Source organism: Dryobates pubescens, chromosome 21 (genome assembly GCF_014839835.1).
Source record: "Dryobates pubescens isolate bDryPub1 chromosome 21, bDryPub1.pri, whole genome shotgun sequence".
NCBI classification, from domain to species: Eukaryota; Metazoa; Chordata; class Aves; order Piciformes; family Picidae; genus Dryobates; species Dryobates pubescens.
The window spans coordinates 10,697,116-10,719,931 of NC_071632.1; the positions used below are offsets into that span (position 1 = coordinate 10,697,116).

Genomic DNA, 22,816 nt, shown 5'->3' on the forward strand with positions numbered 1-22,816 from the left:
CTTGTGAGGAAGAATTTCTTCCTAAAGTCTAATCTCAATCCATCTTCTCCCATTTTGAAGCCATCACACCTCATCCTGTCATTCCAGGTCTTTGCACAAAATCCCTCTCCAGCTCTTCTGTAGCCCCCTTCAGGTACTGGAAGGCTTCTCTAAGGTGTCCCTGGAGCCTTCTCTTCTCCAGGCTGAACAGCCCCAACTCTCTCAGCATGGCCTCATTGGAGAAGTGAATTTCTGAGTGAAAATTCAAGCTGCACAGGTCCCTGCTCTGTAAAGATCCCAATGTATTTCTCCCTCAGGTCATCCCACAAGACCCAGCCAGCACCCAACTCACACAAACACCTCCTCCATCCTGCCTCCTCTCTTGGGCTCCTCCAAAGGAGGAAACCAGGAGGAAGTTGCCTTCATTCCTCCAGGGCAGCCAATGAGCATGGATGGAATGTTCCCAGATCAATGACTCCAGGAAGCATTGTGAGCTGCTGAATACAGCCTGTGGGAAACACCTGCTTGGGGTCCATGTCCTGAAGCCACAGAAAAACATATGTTGAGAGGTACCATGAAGTACCACTCCACCATCCCTGGGACTCTGCAGGCAGCTCACTCGCTAATGCTCCTTTTTGTGCAGTAGAGAAGGAAAAGGTGAACACAGCAACTCATCCCCTTGGACAGCTTGGAAGTGAACAACATGACCAAGCCACCTGAAGTCTGAAATCCATTCCAGACACCCCCAGAGTCTGGAAAATGTTAAAACAGATTCACAGAATGCATCAGGTTGGAAGGGACCCTCAAAGCTCGTCTTGTCCAGTCCCCCTGTAGTCAGCAGGGACACCTCCAACTAGCTCAGGCTGCCCAGGGCCATATCCAGTCTGATCTTGAACATCTCCGTGGATGGGGCCTCCACCACACCCCTGGGCTACCTGTTCCAGTGTCTCACCACTCTCATACTAAACAGCTTCCTCTTCATGTCCATCCTAAATCTCCCCTGCTCCATCTTCAAACCGTTGCCCCTTCTCCTATCACCACAGGCCCTTCTAAACAGTCTCTCCCCAGCCTTCTTGTAGCTCCCCTTCAGATATTCAAATGCAGCCTTAAGGTCTCCCTGGAGCCTTCTCTTCTCCAGGCAGAGCAGACCCAACTCTCTCAGCCTGTCCTCACAGGGGAGGTGCTCCAGCCATCTGATCTTCATGACCCTCTCTGGACCTGATCCATGTCCTTCTTAAACCATGGTGGTCAAAGACAAGTGAAATGGAAAGGGAGGGGAAAGAGAAGCTGGAAACTAGAACGTGCAGGAGGGGCACTTCCACTCCTGTGTCATCTCAGCTGCAGGCAGCGCTCCCTCCCTGCAGAAGATGACAGTCCACCTCCCATGACCTCTTTAGCTCTATCAATCCAGGCCACAGCAAAAAGCCCACCCCTCCCCTGCCAGAGGAGATAAGCCATCTTCTCTGGCTTTTAGTCAAACAGCTTTTAGAGAAGGACTTAAGATGGTTTGGCAGGCAGCCACAGGCCACAGCATAAACAAGGGGTGGTGGGGCTGGCTCCAGTCACGTCCTGAGCATTACATGAGCCCCCACCTGCAGCACTGCATCCAGTTCTGGGGTCTCCAGCATGAGAGGGACATGGAGCTGCTTGAGTGGGCCTAGAGGAGGCCACAAAGATGAACAGAAGGCTGGAGAACCTCTCCTATGGGGACAGACTGAGGGAGCTGGGGCTGTTCAGCATAGAAAAGAGAAGGCTCCGGGGAGACCTAATAGCAGCCTTCCTGTACCTGCAGGGGCTTCAGGAGAGCCCTTTTGACAAGGGCTGGGAATGACAGGACAAGGGGAGATGGCAGATGTAGACTGGAGATGAGGAAGAAATTCTTTGCAGTGAGGGTGGGGAGACACTGGAACAGGTTGCCCAGGGAGACTGTGGATGTCCCCTCTCTGGAGGTGTTCAAGGCCAGACTGGATGAGGCCTTGAGCAACCTGGGCCAGTAGGAGGTGTCCCTCCCCACGGCAAAGGGGCTGCAACTGCATGATCTTTAAGGACCCTTCCAACCCAAACCATTCTAGGATTCCATCAATCTAGGAATCTGCCCCTCTGGAGAGGCAGGACCTTGCACCTTGGGTGTGTTCTCTGCACCTGACACTTCAGGAGACTAAAAAAGGCATTTTAGGAACAGATCTGATCCTGTACTCCTAACAGCTTCAGGAGACATGTGAGGCTACTGTCACCTCCAGACAGTTTGAGAACATTTTATCTGACACAGTTGGTGAGCTGAAACCAGCTGTGACTGAACTGCAGCCAGCCTCTGCACTCCTGACAGCCAGGAATCACTGGATATTGCTGCCAAAGCCACAGGAATAGCTCCTGCAGTTCTCTGGGCCTGGGCCCCGTGTTCCACTGCATTCCACCCTGGAATACTTCTAGGTAATGGCAGAAGGAGTATGAATGAGTGGAGTCAACAGGCTGCCAGGACTTGCAGAAATAGGCACAGCCTGAGAACAATCACAGGATGCTTTTGGTTGGAAGAGACCTTTAAGACCAAGTCCAACCATTAAGCCAACCACTGTCACAACAATCAAACTGCAGTGCAGGAGACACTTGGGTCCCTCAGTCCTTACAAATATGGAATCAAGGAATGGTTGGGGTGGGAAGGGACTTTCAAAGCTCAGTCAGTCCAACCCCCTGCAGTCAGCAGGGACATCTGCAGCTAAAGCAGGTTGCTCAGAGCATCAAACAACCTGACCTTGAATGGTTCCAGGCATGGGGCATCTTCCACCGCTCTGGGCAACCTGGGCCAGGCTCTCACCACCCTCAGGGTGAAAAATAATCCAACCACAATGCAGAAGACACTTGGGACCCTCAGTCCATACAAACATCATGAACTAATTGCAATTCCTTCACTAAAACACCTTGTGTGAGCACCTGGAACATCTCTGTGATGAAGACACACAGAGTTGAGGCTTTTGAGTCTGGAGAAGAGCAGCCTGAAGGGAGATATCATCAATGCAGATCAATACTGAAAGGGTGGATGGCAGGAGGATGGGACCAGGCTTTAGTCAGTGGTGCCCAGTGACAGTACAAGGGGTAAGGGGCACAAACTGGAACATGAGAAGCTCCATCTAAACATGAGGGGGAACTTCTTGAATTGAAGGTGCTGGAGCTGGCTGCCCAGAGAGGTGATGGAGTCTCCATTTCTGGAAAGATTCCAAACCCAACTTGGACATGTTCCTGTATGACCTTCTCTAGGTGACTCTGCCTTGGCAGGGGCTTGGACTGCATGATATCCAGATTCCCCCCCCCACAATTCTGTGATTTCCCACCCCCACCATTCTGTGATTCTGTTACTCAAGTCTCTGGCTACAAGAGGTGAAAGGATTTGCTGGAAGCCTGGGAAGGAGACATTGCCTGTTGGTGATGAGAGCCAGGCCCTCCTGCTTGCTCATGGAACAGCTTCCAAACAAAGAGACTCATGCCAGAGCCCATCTAACCCTCTGCTTGTCCCAGCCAGGTACAACTGCTCTGCCACAGCTTTGCTCCCCAGCTTCCCTCAGAGCTTCTGTCATTGCAGAGCCACTCTTTCCAAGGAGAGGTGGTTTGGGCTCTCAGTCCCAGGGCAGTGCTGCCCCCCAGGAGGGCTCCTACCTCAAACGCAGGTGCTCCCTTCAGCGGGTCCGGCAGGCCTCACAAGCTGCTTATCTGCAAAACACAAAGAGGGCACAACTGAGAGGCAGCCACGAGGTCACACAGCACTTGGGACTCAGTTGTAAGGGCTGCCTAGGAGATAATTTGCCTTACTCAAGTAAAACTTGAGGAGTTCTGCTAAAGTCCCACCACACTGTCCAAGGCAGCTCTGACAGGAACACAAGATCTAGCTGTCATCAAGAGCAGCCTGAAGGAGAAGGACTTGGGGGCGTTGGCTGATGACAAACCCAACATGAGCCAGCAATGGTTGCTGTCAGCCCAGAGCCAACCATCTCCTGGGCTGCACCATGAGAAGCATCACCAGCAGGATGAGGGAGGTGATTCTGCCCCTTTGCTCTGTCCTGGTGAGACCCCACCTGCAGCACTGCGACCAGTTCTGGTGCCCCCAGCATAAGAGGGACATGGAACTGGACATGGAGGGGGCCCAGAGGAGGCCATGAGATGATCAGAGGGCTGGAGAACCTCTCCTATGGGGACAGGCTGAGGGAGCTAGGACTCTTCAGCATGGGAAAGAGAAGGCTCTGGGGAGACCCGATAGCAGCCTTCCAGTACCTGCAGGGGCTTCAGGAGAGCTGAAGAGGGACGTTTGACAAGGGCTTGTAGTGACAGGACAAGGGGCAATGGCTTTGAGCTTGAGGAGATCAGATTTAGGCCACTCCAAGAGGAGGAGAAAACCCACATGCTCCTGGAGGAAGAGGAGGAGAAGCCATCTCTCATTTCATTTCCATCCCACACCTCACCCACTCTTTATCTTGCCTGTGCTATCAGCAAACAGGTGGTGCCTGGTGTGCACACAGCCCCATCACATCTCCTAGCCCCATCTCATCCAGCTGCACGTCCCACACCAGTTGTTCTTGTTCCTCAGCTCTTCTGGTTCCCAAGCTCCTTGCACTTTTATCACCAAGTATTTCAAGGCTTCTCCTAACTTCAGCCTGCTTTCTGCACAGGTTTCCCATTCCAGATGCAATTGTGTTGGAAGTGACCTTCAAAGCTCATCAGCACGGACACCTGCAACTAGATCAGGATGCCCAGGGACACATCAAGTCTGATCTTGGATGTCTCCAGGGATGGGGCTTCAACCACATCCTTGAGCAACCTGTTTCAGTATTTCACCACTCTCATTGTGAAGAGCTCCCTCTCAATGTCCAAGCCAAATCTCCCCTGCTCCAGTTTCAAAACACTGCCCCTCATCCTGTCACTACAGGCCCTTCTAAACAGTCTCCTCCATCCACCTCACCAAATGCCGATAGTTGGCCACTCTCAGGACCCCGTGCCTCGGTGCTTGGTGAGCAGTGCTGATCTCAGGCTGTGTTGACATTGGTGCTCCACTGAAGAGCAAGGCTTAGAGCAAGCCTCCAGCTCTGCTCAGGATTGTCACTCCCACTCCAGCAGTGGAATGCACTTCAGAGCAATGAAGTTTACAACACGGAGAGTGTGCCCTTTGTGGTGTCAGATGCCTTTCATGCTCCTCTGTTTCTAAGCCAGCACCACTTGCTGTTTGCTCATCCCTAAGTTCCCCTGTTTCCACCTCCTCAGACAGAAAGCTGCTGGATGGTTGAGTTTCCTGTGGTCTCTCACCCTGCACACATCATGTCCCAGCCTCTGGATATAGAGCCTCCTTTAAACAGCCCCCATCTCAGCTCTGCAGGGAGTAGGAAGAGGACTGGAGATGCAGAGGCAAGTAGAATGGCCCCTGGTGCAGTGCCAGTGTTCCTCATGCAAAGCAGGGTCAGAGCCTTGTGAACCCTGAGCTACAAATACAAGGTAGCCATGAAACCTGGAGAGTAATCATAAGAGTCATGAAATCGTTTGTTTGGAGAAGACCTCTAAGATCATCCAGGCCAACTATCAGCCCAATACCACCATGGCCATCAAACTATGTCCTCAAGTGCCACATCCACACCTTTCCTGAACACCTCTAGGGATGGTGACTCTACCGCCTCCCTGGGCAGCCTGTTCCAGTCCCTGACCACTCTTGCAGGAAAGAAATTGTTCCTCATGTCCAGCCCAAACCTCCCCTAGCACCATTTCAGGCCATTTCCTCTCATTCTATCTCCTGATACTAGGGAGAACAGACCAACCCTCACCTGGCTCCAGCCTCCTTGCAGGCACTTGCAGAGAGCCAGAAGGCCTCCCCTCAGCCTCCTTTTTTCCAGGCTCAAAACCTCCAGTTCCCTCAGCTGCTTCTCACAAGACCTGTTCTCCAGACCCTTCACCAGCTTCCCTGGACATGCTCCAGCACCTCAGTGCCTTTCCTGTAGTGAGGAAATGCATCTCAGATTTGCATCCCAGCCCTTTCCTAGAGGAATAATGCCAGCAGCAAGATACCTAGAACAACCTGACACCAAGAAAGCTGCCTTCAGAGCTCCTAGCTCATCTCCATGCCTCCACCTGAACTCTCCAAGATCCTGAACCAAGACTTGCTTCAAGACTATGAGATGGACTTTTTATCTTCACATGTGCCACTGCCAAGTATTCAATGAATTTTTGGTAGCCCCAAATTCCTGTTCCCACACTTGTAGGAGGCATCTCAGATAAAGCTGATAGCATCTGAAAGAGACTGCTTGGACATTTGGATCTAGGCTCTGTGAGCTTCTCCCATGAGAGAAAGGAAGCACTTGAGTTAGGCTGATAATTTCAAGTCTTCAAAGCACAAGATGTAGTTCCACCAACTGCAAGAGTCCAGGGAAGGCTTCCCTGTAAGAGTGCTTAGGCATTGGAATGAGCTGCCCAGGGAGGTGGGGGAGTCCCCATCCCTGGAGGTGTTCAAGAAATGTATGGACATGGCACTTGGGGACATGGTTCAATGGTCACAGTGATGTTAGACTCCGTGATCTTAAAGGGCTTTTCCAACCCAAACAATTCTATGATTCTGCAATCTTCTGGAGGACCTTTCAGCAATTCAGATTCTGCTGCTAGTCACTCAACTCTTACCACCTGGAGAAAGAGATCAGCCATCCCAAATGCAGGTAGCAGAGGGAACCATAGAATAGTTTGGATTGGAAGGGACCTCAGAGACTATCTACTCCAACCTCTCTGCCATGGGCAGGCATGCCCCTCAGCTAGACATGGCTGCCCAAGGCCTCATCCAACCTGCCCTTGACCACCTCTAGGGAGAGGGCATCCACAACCACTCTGGCCAACCTATTCTAGCATGAGAGTGGTGAGATTCTGAAGAGCTTCAGCCTAATATCCAGTCTAAACCTACTGTCCCTCAGCTTAAAATCATTCCCCCTTGTCCTGTCACAAGACACCTCATGAAAAGTCCCTCTGCAGCCTTCCTGTAGGATCCCTTTAGGGATTGGAAGGCAGCTGTAAGGTGCCCCTGGGTTCTTCACTTCTCCAGGATGAACAGCCCCAGCTCCCTCAGCCTATCCTCATAGCAGAGGTGCTCCAGCCCCTGAATCATCTTTGCATGATGAAGAAAAGTCCTACACTGTAAAGCAAGCAGATATTCTCAGCAATACCCACATGTAACCTTAATTAAAGGGGACAGGCTTGAATAAAAAGAGTCTTCTGCAGGAATTGAGGTTGACAAAGTGAAAGCCCAGCATGGTTCACACAGGCAGACAGTAAATAAGCAGCTGCACAAGTGTAGCTGTTCATGGTGCAGTGGAGTCTCAGCTGTCAAGAGCAATTTGAATAAATGAAACCAAACATGGTGCCTTCTAGAAAGTTGGAAGAGTGACTCAGGGGTTGCCAAATCACCAGCATCAAGGACCAACCAAGGACCTTCCAGAATGATCCTGAAAGCCTGGACAGTGCAAGAAATGCTCTTGAAGATCTAAGGTTCATCAGCCAGCGGCCTTTGGTCAGATAGAGTAGAACAAAAGAGTGTGGGGACAGTGGGAGAGCATCAGCTGTGGTACAGATTCCCTGAACCCCAGCATGGTAGGGTTGGAAGTGACCTCTGGAGATCACCCAGTCCAACCCCCTGCCAAAGCAGGGGCACCCACAGCAGCTTGCCCAGGTGGCTTTGGAAGCTCTCCAGGGTAGAAGACTACATAACTTGTCTGGACAGTCTGGGACAGGACTCCAGCACCCTCAAACCAAACAAGTTTCTCCGCATCTTCAGATGGAACCTCCTGGGTTCTAGTTTGTGTCCCTTGCCCCTTGTCCTGTCACTGGACACCACTGACAAGAGTCTGGCTCCATCCTCTTGCCCTCCACCCTTTCTCTCTTGCTTAGCACTGAGCAGATCCTCTCTCAGGCTGCTCTTCTCCAGGCTCAACAGCCCCAGGGCTCTCAGCCTTTCCTCCTCACAGAGATGCTCCAGGTCCTCCACATGTGGCCTCAGTAGGAAAGAACAGAGGGCAAGGAGAACCTCCTTCAGCCTGCTGCTCTGGAGAGGAGAAGGCTGGAATGGGACCTTATCAATGTCTGCAAATATCTGAAAGGTGGCTGACAGGAGGATGGAGCCAGGCTCTTTTCAGTGATACCCAGTGACAGGACAAGGGCCAATGGATGTGAACTCAATCACAGGAAATTCCATCTCACCATGAGAAAAGACTTTACTGTGAGGGTGCTGGAACCCTGTCCCAGGCTGCTCAGAGGCTATGGAGTCTCCTTCTCTGGATACACTCCTGTGTGACCTGCCCTAAGTGGTCCTGCTTTGTAGGGTTGTTGAACTCAATGATCTCTGGAGGTCCCCTCCAGCCCGTGGTGTTCTATGATAGAATGGTTTTGGTTGGAGGGGACCTTAAATATCATGCAGCTCTCCTCCCCCCCCACCATGGGCAGGGACGCCTTCCACTAGACCAAGTTGCTCAAGGATCCACCCAACCTGGCCTTGAACACCTCCAGGAAGGGGACATCCCCAAACTCCCTGGGCAACCTGTTCCAGTGTCTCACCACCCTCACTGGAAAGAGCTTTTCCCTAACCTCCAGTCTGAATTTCCCCTCTTCCAGCTCAAGGCCATTGCCCCCTATCCTGTCACTACAAGCCCTTATAAAAAGTCCCTTTCCAGCTCTCCTGTAGCCCCTTTTAGGTACTGGAAGGCCACCAGAATGTCTCCCTGGAGCCTTCTCTTCTCCAGGCTGATCAGCCCCAACTCTCTTTCAGCAGAATCTCAACAGAAAAAAAAAGCAAGCAAGCAATTGCAGCAAGCCCCAAGTGTCTCCTCACAGCTGAAGAATTCTGCTGCTAGCAGGACAAAATTAGCTGAAATTAGCTAAAATTAGCTCTTGGTGTTGCACTCCCAAAGCACCTCCAGCTTCCTGCCTGGATGAGTAGCTCCACTGAAAGCCTTGCTCCTTTGGATTCACCACACACAGGCTGGAGGAGAATGCTGATTCCTGCCCACTTCCAGGAGCACCGATGCAGGAGAAGTGTCTTCCACATTCAAGTTTAATCCTCTTCTGAAATACTCATTTTTGGAACAATTCATTCAGTGGGAAGCCTGCAGCCCAGCCAAATGCCAGCTAAAAATAAAGCTATTCAGGAATTCTCCAGCTAATCAATAGCAACCCACTCTGACTCCTGTCTTCCACACATGGGCAGGTCAACAAGCTGCAATCTCCTTGGCTGGAGGAGATCAGAGAGGTGTTTTTAATGAACAGAAATGGCCTCCAAATTCAGTTAGGAAAAGGAGCACCAAACACCTGAGGCAACAGTTGAGCTGTGACTGAAATGGGAACAGGCTTTGGTGTTCTGGTGCCCCCAGTGCAAGGAGGACACAGATCTGTTGGAGCAGGTCCAGAAGAGGCCACAAAGATGATCAGAGGACTGGAGCACTTCCCATGAGGACAGGCTGAGGGATTTGGGGCTGTTCAGCCTGCAGAAGAGAAGGCTTCCAGGAAACCTTAGAGCAGCCTTCCAGTATTAGAAAAGGGCTCCAGGAGAGCTGGAGAGGGACACTGTACAAAGGCATGGAGTGCCAGGATGGGGTGGTGGCTTCAAAGTGGAAGAAGCTGGATTGAGAGGAGGCCACAAGGAAGAAATTCTTGCCCAGAAGGATGGTGAGGCACAGGAACAGGTTGCCCAGGGAGGTCCTGGATGTCCCCTCCCTTGAGGTGTTCAAGGCCAGGTTGGATGAGGCCTTGGGCGACCTGGGCTAGAGAGCTGTCCCTGCCCATGGCACAGGGGCTTGGGACTGGATGATCTTTAAGGTCTCTTCCAACCCAAACCAGTTTGTAACTCTATGAATTATCACTTCCATCTCCCCTCCTGCAGCACAAGGAAACACTGCTCTCCTTTCATCTCTTCCAAGAAACAGCTGAGGTGTGAGGTGCCCTGGGGCCGCTTCTGCTCACCCCTGACTAATGAGGGGTGTTAGGTGTTTCTAATAAGCTCCCTCCTGGCTGCCCTGACCCCGGGCCTGCTGCTCATCCCCTGCAGTGCCTTTCTGCTCAGCTCCATCTCTGGTTTCTGTAACAGAGACACACAGGCCTGGAAGCCAAGCTGTGGAGCTCGTGTGTGTGCAGGTAATGGAGCGGGTGAGGGAGGATCAGGTGTCCTGGACAGCAGCCACAGGGATCTGAGCAGGGGAGCCCTTCAGCAGCAATATGATCACAGAACTGGTTGGGCTGGAAGAGACCCCCCCCCCCTCCCCCCCCAGGATCACCAGGTCCAACCACCAACCTGACAGCACCATGGCCATCAAACCATGTCCCCAAGTGCCATGTCCACATATTTCCTGAACACCTCCAGGGATGGTGACTCTAGCACCTCCCTGGGCAGCCTGTTCCAATGCCTGACCACTCTTGCAGGAAACACATTGTTCCTCATGTCTCACCTAAATCTCCCTGGCACAATTTCAGGCCATTTCCTCTCCTTCTACCACCTGTTAGGGAGAAGAGACCAACCCCCACCTGGCTCCAACCTCCTTTGAGGCAGTTGTAGACAGCAGTAGAGTCTCACCCTTTAGCTCTTACTGTGCATTGAGAGGATCCCCTCTCAGGATGCTCTTGCCCTGGCTCAACAGCTTCAGGGCTCCAGCACCCTCACAGCAAAGAATTTTTTCCTCTTGTTGAGGTGGAACTTCATGGGTTCCAGTTTGTATCCACTGCCCTTTTTCCTACCACAGGACACCACTGAAAAGGGACTGGACCCTTCTTGACACATTTTCCCCCTCTCTGCAGGGCCAGTGCCCAACCCTTTACTCTCCTGGCCCAGCTAGTGATGGCACCTTAGGTTAAGGCAGGCTAAGAAGTGAGGACAGCTCTAAGTGATCTCCACCACAGACACCAACCTCTCCACAGCTCGAAAAGCCAGCACTTGGGCACAAAGTGGTGCAGGGAAGCAAAAGGAAGCAAACCTCCTCCCATTACTGATCCCATGGCAGCATCATTTAAGACTCAGCTAAAATCAGAGCAAGCAGGAGTGGATTTGTCCTGTCAGGTGCAGGCAGCAAGTGATACCCACACCTGGTGAAAGGGAAGAAGGGGAGATAAGGGTCAGAGAGGTGCAGCCAGATAGGGTTTAGAGATCACTAACACCCAGTTATCTGCCCTGCAGCTGGCAGATCACATTGCCTAGGCTTATAGAAGCCTACCTAACAAAAGATTTGAGGGTTTCCATCAGTCTTAGCACCCTGAGCAGATGTGGTGCCAAGGGCTGTGGTTTAGTGGTGACCTGGCAGTCCTGGGTTAATGGTCCTGACTCAATGATCTCCAAGGTCTTCTCCAAACTAAACAATTCTGTGACTCTATGACCCTAACTGTGGAAAAGTCATTGAGGTTTCTAATGAGAAAAGTTGCTCAAACCAACAAGAAATTAAGTGGACCAGAAGAACACCACTAATTGCCATTACACAACTGCCTCCAAAGCCAGATCTGTTCATTGCAGCGTGGAGAAGTGGGATGGAGTCTCTCTACCCACAATCAGATGATGGCAGGTTACAACAAGGTGCAGACAGCTGCCTTCAACCAGAACAGAGAGACAAATTGTTCCAAGATCTGAGACAAGATCCATGGAATGGTGAATTGGACACAGACAGGCTCTTCAGTGGCCCTGCAGAAGATGGCTGCAGAGCACTCCAGGGGAAGACCATTCACCAGACATTTGCTCAACCCTGCCATAAGACACTGATGGCACATTTTTAGATGTGGTGACACCAACTTGAGTGCTGCAGGTGACACTCCTGAGGGACAGGATCCATCCAAAGGGATCTGGGCAAGTTGGAGAAATGGGTCTGAGTGAACCTCCTGAAGTTCAACAAGCTAAGGGCAGTGCCCTGAACATGGGTTGGGTCAACCCCAAGCACAAATCCAGACTGGGTGGACACCAGGCCTGTGGAGAAGGACTTGTAGTGCAGGGGAGTGCAAAGCTGGACATGAGCTGGCACTGAGCACTGACAGCCTAGAGCCAGTGGTGTCCTGGGCTGATCCTCTCAGGCTGCTCTTCTCCAGGCTCAACAGACCCAAGGCTCCAGGCCCCTTAGCTTCTCAGCTTCCACTGGACTCTCTCCAGTAGTTCCCTCTCTTGAACTGGGGAGCCCAGAACTGGTCCCAGTACTGCAGCTGTGGCCTCACCAGGCAGCAGCAGTTTTGTTGTCTGCCATTTCATGTGTGAGAAGCACCCAGCCTATCCAGGCTCTGCTCCAGGACATCCTCACCACCAGCAAAACACACCCAGGAGGTGGGACCATAAGGAAAAGAGGCCTGTGAAGACCTCTGACAGCTCCTAACACAACACAGAGCTCCATCAACAGCTCTGCTCCTCAGTCACCCAGGGTTTGGGGATCTCCAAGTCAACACTGTCTGTGTGAGATGCAGTGGCTCCTGCTGGGTTCAAGCTGTCAGGGCTCTAAAATTAGCAGTAAATTCTTCCAGAGTTCAAGACAAATGCCAGCTCCAACGGAAGACAACTCTCCTACATTGTCTCCCTTATCTGAAAACTAACACTGTCTGTTATTTTTACTGTTCTCAGCATTTCATTAATTGGCAGAAATAAAATATTTCTGTTTGAGCTTCAGCAGGCTCCAAACTTTGTCTCCCCCCACATGCAGATGCTGCATTTTAGCTGGAGCCAGCATGCGGCTGGAGATGCCTCCAAGGACAATAAACAATCATATCAGGGTGAGAAAGAACAAAACCAACCCACACTACAACTTCCAGTTGTGAAAGCTGCCTTGGAGTGAATCAAACTGGCTTTCTTTCTGGCACCTTCCCCAATTCCAGCTCAGCAAAGGAGACAGAAACCGCTGGCAGGTCCCATGGGGATGGCAGACATTGAAGCGCTGGTGCTGGCTCTCACGACTGAAAGTTCTTCCAGTCACTAATCTCATCCCCCAATCTGATCACACACACAGAAATGTGATGGAGGGAAAAGGGTCCTCCCCCCTTCATCTCATTTGGAAAGGCCAGAGGAGCTCCAGTAACAGCAGCACAACTACAGTTACCTCTGCTACTCAGTGCTGGCTGTAACAGGGCATACTCTGAGCACTGCTACACAGCAGCTACAGGGGTCACAGAACACCAAATTCCAGCATGGTAGGGCTGGAAGGAGGCTCTGGAGATCATCCAGTCCAACCCCACTGCTAAAAGAGGGGCACCCACAGCAGCTTGCCCAGATCACAACAGCCAGGTGGTTTTGGAACCCCTTCAGAGAAGCAGATTCTGCAATCCTTCTGGGCAGCCCAGGACAGGGCTCCAGCACCCCCAAACATAGAAAGAATCTCCTGTTCAGGTGGAATCTCCTGGGTTCCAGTTTGTGCCCCTTGTCCTCTCACTGGGCACCACCATGAAGAGTCTGGCCCCATCCTCTTGCCCCCCACCCTTTAGCTCTTGCTGAGCATTGAACAGATCCTCTCTCAGGCTGTTATTCTCCAGACTCAGCAGCCTCAAGGCTCAGTTTTTCCTCCTCAGCCCTGGAATAGTTTCCCTGGGCAAGCTTGTGACAAAGCTGGTCTGAATGGCACATGAGATAAACACTGCAACACACTTCTGAGCTGCCTTCAGCTCTTCTTCTGCCAGGACAGAGCCTCAGTGCAAAATGCACTGCAGTTCCACACAGGTACACCGAGTCCTTGGGCTAAGCTTTAAAGAAGCCCCAAACTCTGAAGCTGGGGATCCCCATTTCATCATTTCTCATTTAGATCCCTCATACAGAGCACTAAAACCCAAGGTGATTGCCAGAAAAATCAGCACACCCAGCTCACAGCAAGCAGTTCTTGCTTAACCCACCTCAAAGATCAGCTCTTGATTCTACAACAAAGCTCTGCAGATGGCATCTCCTACCTGCAGCCTCCAACCCCCCCTCTCTGCTCCCTCCCACAGCAGCAGATGACTCTGTGGTCAGCCGATGCTGCAAACTTCGGGTTCAGCAAATAGTTGGAGCATTGCAGAGTGACCACTTGGTCTCTAGGATGAGATCATCCCCAACAGCAAACTTCATGCAGCAAAGCTGTTTGGTACATGCTGCTGCTCTCCAGAAAGCCAGCTCTGCTTTAGGATTCATCAGTGAGGAGGCTCCCAGCTCACTTTGCAGGAGGAAAGACAGAAGCTTCAGAAATGTTTGCCCTGTGCTTGGTTTGATTCTTCTTTCATCTGAGCTTCTGCTGCCTCTGCAGCCTTTCAGCTTTGGCCGGACATCATGAATGAACCACTTAATGAACCTGGAGCTCACACAAAGGAGGTGAGGAAGCCAGAGGCTGCCTTGGATCCCTTCAATCCAGTTTGCACAAGCGTCTTTATTTAAATCACACTAAAAGTGAGTAGACAACAGAAGCCGTGGAGCCCAAACCAAGACAGGACATTCACAGACTCTAAGGTTTGAGTCTAAATCATCCTACAGCCCTGCTTACAAGCTGAAATGTAGACACAGCTCTGCTTCCTTCAGTTTTTCTGTTTCTGGGAAGTGGAACACATGATCTGTATCCAGAAGTTAGGGGTTGGGTGCTTTGAAAGATGAAAAGAACCACCCAGAAGAGATAAGCTGGGAGATGATTAGCATGGGCTGCAAGCTCCTAGGATGAGCAATGGTGCTGAGAGGACAAAGGTGGGAGTGGTAACATCAAAAGAAGCATGGCTGGCAGATGGAGAGAAGAGATTCTGCCCCTCTACTCCACTCTGGTGACACCTCACCTGGAGTACTGTGTCCAGCTATGGGGGCTCCAACAAAAAGGACAGTCCTGTCACCAGGCACCACTGAAAAGTGCCTGCACCCATCCCTTTCAGCACTGATGAGATGCCTCTTCAGGCTGCTCTTCTCCAAACTAAAAACTCCCAACTCTGTGTCTTTCCTCATCACAGAGATGTTCCAGTCCCCTCAGCATCTCTGTAGCCCTTTGCTTTCCCCTCTCTGGCAAGTCCCTGTCCTTTTTGAACTGGGAGGCCCAGAACTGGACCCAGTGCTCCAGCTGTGGCCTCAGCAGGTCAGAATAGAGTGGGAGAACCACCTCCCTGGTTACACTCTTCTCAGTGTCCCCCACTCTATAATTTCCTGCTCAGTTCACGTTCAACCATTTGACTCTAAGCCCCTCCCAATGATGGCAGAAGAGATGAAGCCTGCCAGGGAATTTCATTTGGGAAATGTCCCAGACACAGTCAGCACATCTGCTGAGTGCAGCTACAGATAAATTAGAGTCCAGAGAAAATAAACATACCCCAGACCGAGAGGAGGAAAAGCAGTTTAGTTCTGATCAGGCTTGGGCATTCTCAAGGTTCCTGCAGGTACATCACTGCCCAGACACAGCTGAGGGGCCTTGCAGAACTAAGCTGCAGACAGCTGTTAGCACACCCAGCCCTGTGCCAAGGGAGGAGCACCTTGGCCTTGGGATCCCAGGTGGGCATGGGGCATCCGCCCTCAGCAAAGAGCAATTTCATAGCATCATAGAATTGCTTGGGTTGGAAGAGACCTCAAAGATAAACAAGTTCAACCTTTAGCCCAACACCACCATGGCCATTAAACCATGTCCCCAAGTGCCATGACCACATTTCTTGAACACTTCCAGGGATGGGGATTCCACCACGTCCCTAAGCAGCCTGTTGCAGAGCTTGACAACCCCAGTGTGGCTCAAACTTGAAGGCCCACTGTGTCAAAGAAGACCACAGCAGCTTCTTGAGATGAAAGGTAGCTGGGGAAGGGTTCAGTCTTTTCAGAGGAAGCCTGGGGGTGCAGCTTTGTCCTGAAGGTGGCTTCCCTTCCAGATCTGACCTGCTCACTCCCTTACACAGCTCCTTACTTGTGTTCCTCTGGATAGCCAAAGAGAACCCCAGCGTAGCCTCCTGAGCCTGTTTTCTACTCTCCTGTCCAACAGCTGGTTACCAAAATAACTTCTCTGTTCTCCCAGTGACACTTCTGGACCATTTCCTACTCCCATTATACAAGCAGAGCCCTCTCCTTAAAAAGGGAATCTCATCTTATCACAGGAAGTCAGGCCCCAGGGGGAAAAACATCAAGGAGTCTGCAGCAGCTTTCAAGGGGACACAGCAGCAGCTGCTTGGTTTGCAGCAACCAGCCCATGCCCTGCAACTCTGCCGGTTTCACAGAATGGTTTAGGCTGGCAAAGATCTTTCACACAGTCACAGAATGTTAGGGGTGGGAAGGGACCTTGAAAGATCATCCAGTCCAAACCCCCTGACTGAGCAGGATTACCTAGAGCAGGTGACACAGGAGTGCATCCAGCTGGGTTTTGGAAGTCTCCAGGGGAAACTCCACAACCTCTCTGGGCAGCCTGTTCCAGGGCTCTGTCATGCTCACAGTGAAAAAGTTTCTTATGTTCATGTGGGAACTCCTCTGCTCCAGCTTGCACTCATTGCCCCTTGGTCATCACTGAGCAGAGCCTGGCTCCATCCTCCCAACACTGCCCTGCATTTCTTTATAAACATCAATGAGGTCACCCCTCAGGCTCCTCTTCTCCAAGCTAAAGAGCCCCAGCTCCCTCAGCCTTTCCTCACAAGGGACATGTTGTACTCCCTTCAGCATCTTTGTGGCTCTGTGCTAGACTCTTTCAAGCAGTTCCCTCAGGTCCTTCCTGAGCTGAGGGGCCCAGAGCTGGACACAATATTCAAGATGTGGCATCACCAGGGTACAGTAGAGGGGGGAGGAGAACCTCTCTTGACCTACTAATCACACCCCTTCTAATAGTCCCCAGGAGTATTAGTATTGCCCCTCTTAGTCATCCTTCTGTCCACCAGTACCCCCAGGTCCCTTTCTCCTACACTGCTCTCCAACAGGTGAGCCCCCAACCACTCAGATGTGGACCTGTCGTTCCCAATATAACCATTGTTCCTTTTAAGGGCAAATAAAAGCCTAAAAAGCAGCTGTTTTGAAGCAAATGCTGGAAGGGCTCCTTAAAAGTGAATTCCCCAGCTGAAAATAGGTCGGAGCAAAAGTAAATAAGCCAGGGTTACATCAAGGCAGCACTAATGCAGATATACATCCCTATAAATCCAGTCACTCACCAATTACACCAGTGCAAGCCACTAAGAGGGTCACTCCAGGACAAATATGTAATCACCAATGTGACACTTGATCCCATTGCCCTACATGGCTCTGTCCAAATCCCATGGGAAAAATAAAATGAGAAATTTTGTAATTTTCCCTATGAGATCAGTAAAAAATAACATCCAGCTCTCACAAGTGGGGGATGTGGCCTTCAATTCTCATGTTGGAAACACTCCAGCAAGGTAAAATAGTCTAATATACATACATGTATTTGTATTTCCTTCAAATATAAAGGCATCCTGGAATAAAGCAGCTGCAGATCCCCAGAGATGTTCTAAGCCAGGCTGGATGGGGCCTTGAGTAACCTGGTCTAGTGGAAGGTGTCCCTGCTCATGGCAGGGGGTGGGAACTGGAAGATCTATAAGGTCCCTTCCAACCCAAACCATTCCATGACTCCACACACACCTTCATACAGCTCCTGGCTTTGGCCAGGACAATGTGCAACAGCAAATCTGTTCCATAAACTGCAAGTCAAGGCACCCACAGCTTTCTGCACAGAGCTCCCATCATAATGGTGCTGCTGTGGCACCATCCCATAGATATTGGGTGACAAGAGCTCTGGCACATGACCTCGAAAGCATTTCATGCAAGATTTCCCTGGAGGCACTCAAATGTGTGGACATGGGACTTGAGGACATGGTTTAATGGTCATGGGGGTGCTGGGTTGATGGTTGGACTCCATGATCTTAAAGATCTCTTTCAACTGAAACAATTCTATGATTGAAATCTCAACAATGATAATTACATTTGCAGACCCCCCTGGTGATGATGACAGCCCATCATGGTGCTGGTTTAGGGGGAACCAACAAGAGGAAACAGCCTCAAGTTGTCTTAAGGGAGGTTCAGGTTGGATGTGAGGACCAATTCCTTCCATTTGAGGGATGTCCAGGCCTGGCCCAGGCTAGCCAGGGCAGTGGTGGAGTCCCCATCCCTGGAAGGGTTGCCAAGCCATGGAGATGTTGTGCTGAGAGACATGGTTTGGTGGTTACCTGACAGTGCTGGGTTCACAGTTTGCCTATATGACCTTAAATGTCTTCTCCTGCCTAAATGATTATGTGATTCCAGCAAGTTCCACTCCAGGGGCTGATTCTGTGAGCCTTGGCAAAAGGGCAGGCAGCCACATCCCAATTACCAACTGCTGTGCTGACCAAACAGTCCCCACATCTCAAGGGCATTTTAAAGTTTTTCTTTAACATTCTACCTTTCTTTCCAGATCTCTCTCTGACTTTCAGGGGCAAAGAAAATAAGGTCCCCTCTCAGGCTGCTCTTCTCCAGGCTCAGCACCCCCAGAGCTCTCAGTTTTTTCTCCTCACAGAGATGCTCCAGGCCCCTCAGCAGCTTCCCAGCCTCCCCTGGACTCTCTCCAGTAGTTCCCTGACTTTCTTGAACTGGGGAGCCCAGAACCAGATCCAGGATTCCAGATGTGGCCTCACTAGGGCAGAGCAGATGGGGAGGAGAACTTCCCTTGACCTGCTGGCCACACTTTTCTTCACACCCCACAGGAGACCATTTGCCTTCATGGCCACACTGCTGGCTCATGGGCAACTTGTTGTCCACCAGCATTCCCAGGTCCTTCTCTCTGGAGCTGCTTTCCAGCAGGTCACCCCTCAAGCTGTACTGGTGCACAGGGCAATTCCTCCCCAGGGACAGGACCCTACACTTGGCCTGGCAGAACATTATGATGTTTCTCTTCCCCAAGTAATTTTCATCGATGCTTATCAATATCTTAAGTTCCTGATGCATATCTAAATCACTTCACAAGCCACAGCTCCTGCCAAGATAGAAGTGTGAATGATCCAGCTCTTCACATCTGGAAGCCCTTCTCATTGCTTTGATTCATGACCAGAGATTCCCTCCCACCACAGAAGGAAGGAAGAGGCAATGACTCAGCTCTTTGTCTCATTCTTAACCTCTTCACTCAAGCCCCTGCTGGAGGGGACTCAGGGATTTTTGTCTCTGTTCTTCCCCAGCTAAGTCTCCAATGACTTTCACTACTATTAACCAGTTACCTATGAACAGCAGAGAAAGTGTTGGGAGGTTCCTGAGGACCAGCACAGAGGAACATCTTTTGAAAGAGCACTGCACTTCAAAGTGCACCAGAGAAAACAGGCTCTGCAGAGTCAGAGGGCTGGGAGAAGAGTAATGCTCCCAGTGAAACACAAAAACTAAGAGGACACAAGACCTTCAGACCAAGCCGTGACACCCAGCCTCTCACCCAACACAGACATCTCCTTCCCTTTTCCTGAAACTTCGGCAAATTTCAACTACCAAGAGCCAGATGTTTGGAAAATCCATCCCATCCAGATGGGATGCCAGGGACAAGCATCCCTAAAGCACAACTTCCAGACTTCCATGAACACCCAGGCATGCCTGGTAGCTGAAGCTGTTCCAGACCTAGGTGTGGATGGTTTGGGGTGGGACTGTCCACTAAAAAGAGCTCTTGAAATCCCACTGGATCACCAACTCCTTTTCCAGAACAGAGAGTTCTGCTGGTGTAACAGCAAGATAAAAAGTGTAACATGGGAGAGGGCTGGGACCTCAAATCTGTTGTTGGAGCAAACTAACCAGCACATGGAAACAAGCTCTCAGTATCACACAGCTTGAAGGCCACACTGCCAGAGGCCGATAGTGAAGAGCTGGAGTTAGACAAACCACAGCTAGTGCAAGAAACAAGTGACATGGATGGAGCATCCCTGAATCTCTGCATGGTGGGGTTGGAAGGGACATTTGGAGATCATCCAGTCCAACCCCCTGCCAAAGCAGGGCACCCACAGCAGTTTGCCCAGGATCACAATGGCCAGGTAGCTTTGGAGTATCTCCAGAGAAGCAGTCTCCACAACCTCTCTGGGCAGCTTCCTCCAGGGCTCCAGCACCCTCACACCAAACAAGTTTCTCCTCCTGGGCTCCGGTTTGCACCCCTTGCACCAGTAAAAAGCTTTTCACCAAGAGGAATTGATCTCAGATTCCAGCCTTTCAGGAGTCCTAGCTCAAGAGCATGTAAACACCCTTTGAAATTCCTCTGATAAATACTGCCATGCTTTAACTTTGTTTAGAGCAAGTGTCAACAGCCTGGCCTCAGCTGAGGAGCAGCCTTCCAGGATGAGGTAGATCCAATGCAATTCTACACAAGGAACAATGATTCATTCCCAGGCGGGAATGAATGTGGTGGAAGTGGGTGACCTCATCCTCTCAGAGGAGCTTGCTTTCTCACAAAGATCTGCTTTTAGTATTTACAGCACCCCCCAGCAAGAAAAGCTTTAAAAAAGGGAGAGGTTTTGCACAAAGGAAGAGACAAAAGCACCTCCTTTGGGGACTTTTTCCCCCCACTTCTTGTTACAGCCCAAGTAGCCTCAGCTTCAGCCTCGAACTGGTCACCTGGAGGTGTTCAAGAACCATGTGGACATGGCGTCTGGGGGCATGGTATAATGCCCACTGTGGTCTTAGGCTGAAGGTTGGACTCAATGATCCAGAGATTCATGGAACAGTTTGGGACACAAGGCATATTAAAGATCATCTAGTTCCAACCCTCTGCCATGGGCAGGGACACCTCCCACTAGCCCAGGCTGCTCAAGGCCTCATGCAGCCTGGCCTTGAACATCTCCAGGGAGGAGGCATCCACCACCTCCTTGGGCATCCACCACCTCCTTCCAGTGTCTCACCACCCTCACTGTAAAGAATTTCTTCCTAATATCCAGTCTAAATCTACCCTCTTTGATCTTAGAGGTCTCTTTCAACCCAAACAATTCTATGATCTTGCCACAGAATTCCATCCACATACAATTCACTCTCCAGCCCCACAGACACCAGAGGCAAGGCCAGCACTAATCCAGCATGCCAAGGAGATCACCAACATGCAGAGATCATCATCAAACCTGGATGGAGGATTTCAAATTAAACCATTAGTAGGCACTAGATCTGAAACATGAGGGTAACCACAAGCACTTGACTGACTAGCAAGACAAGCCTCCTTCATGTTCAGCTGGATTCCTGACAACTCTACTGAGGATCCTCTAGCTGTGAGGGGCTGGATGGTGAGGTTTGGTATTCAGACAGCAGCTGTATGGCTTACTGAAGAACTTGCCTGGTAGAACAATACAACACCCAGAATTACCTGATGTGTTTCAAAGCCCAGTGACCATCCCCTGGATCTGAGCCTGCCCTGCTCTGGGTCTTCTGCACATACTTGCAAATAACTCTGGATAAAAGGGACAAAGTGTGGGTGGGAAATGGGAGTGAGTGACACAGGCTAATCAGGATTCTAATCATGCTAATGGATGTGATTAACTGCATACTTCTCCCAGAAGCTCCCTGCAAGCCACACAGGAGTAGCATGACAGCCAGCATGAGAGAGCAAACTGCTCATCCCCCTTTAATCTCCAGCTACCCCACGTGTGGCACGTCACCCAGTGTGCCAAGAGGCACCCAGTACTTCACCTTGCTTCCACCCACACGTCAAACCCCCACCCTGCCAACACAGCCACCCAGGGCAGGGCACAGACTCCAGTCCTCTGCTGAAATCTCTCTACAAAAAAAGTAGGAAGAAATTCTTTCCAGTGAGGGTGGTGAGACATTGAAGGGATATCCAGGGAGGTTGTGGATGCCCCCTCCCCAGAGGTGTTCAAGGCCAGGTTGGATGAGGCATTGAGCAACCTGGGCTAGTGGAAGGTGTCCCTGTCCATGGCAGGGGGGTTGGAACTGAACTGGATGATCTTTAAGGTCCCTTCCAACCCAAACCATGCTGTGAATCTATGAAATCCAACCAGGAGCCTGGAAATCTAAGCATGGCCAAGGAAAGCCAATACAGGGCCTCTTGGGTTACACAAACCTCCCTGAATAATGCAGTCACCCCGATTGATTTCTTCTTTTTGCTGCTTCTGTCCAAATCTCAGGGTCGCTGCTGCCTCTATCTCAAGGTTAGGATCTGGAGGCTCCTTGAGGGAGCTGCTAATTCAGCAGTTGCTGCTCCCAGAGGAAAATTGAGAGGCCAGGAAAAGACCGAAAGAGCAGCATGAAATGGCCTTTGCTAACTATGAGGAAGGCAAGAAATGAGCCCCTTCCCTCAATGTTTTCAGGAGAGGACACATACACAGTAAGAGAATAAAAACCACACCCTCCTCCCACCTTCCAGCAGGTATTTCAGGGGGATAATGTGGCTATGGAGGTTGGAAACACCAGCATTTACACACCCATCCATTTCTCACCTCGGTGGCAGAGTCACTCTCCCCCCTCACACAGTGACTCCCCTGATTCCTGGAGTAAAGGCCACAAACACTCTGCTCTGGGCTTTACAACGCCACAACTTGACCTGGTCAGAGTCTCGGACTCACTGTGCATGGGGACAGATCTCACATCCCACATCCCTTAGCACTACCCCAAGATACTTTTGAAGAGTGCTGCTACCTAAGCACTACACCAATGTCCATCCATGAGCACTTGGAGTGAAAATCCCCAGTAATTTGAAACAACTAGTATTTCATAGAATCATGGAGTGGTTTGGGGGAAGGAACCTTCAAAGCTCAGCCAGCCCAACCCCCTGCAGTCAGCAGGGACATCTGCAACTAAAGCAGGTTGCTCAGAGCCTCAAACAGCCTGACCTGGAATGGTTCCAGGGATGGGGCACCTCCCACCTCTCTGGACAACCTGGGCCTGGCTCTCAACACCCTCAGTGTCAAAAATCTCTCCCTTTTCTCCAGTCTGAATCTCCCTCTTTGAGTTCAAACCATCACCCCTTGTCCTATC

The 22,816-nt window shown here is 50.9% G+C and overlaps 1 protein-coding gene across 8 annotated transcripts in view; it reads right to left on the minus strand.

Annotated features, from left to right (window-relative positions):
• Positions 1–22,816, minus strand: part of MAP4 (microtubule associated protein 4) — a 131,157-nt gene that overhangs the window by 102,617 nt on the left and 5,724 nt on the right. For all 8 annotated transcript variants that reach the window (XM_054171299.1, XM_054171303.1, XM_054171300.1 and 5 more), the window contains exon 2: positions 3,628–3,681. The gene's annotated coding sequence lies outside the window, so the exon portion shown is untranslated. The remainder of the gene's footprint in view (positions 1–3,627; positions 3,682–22,816) is intronic.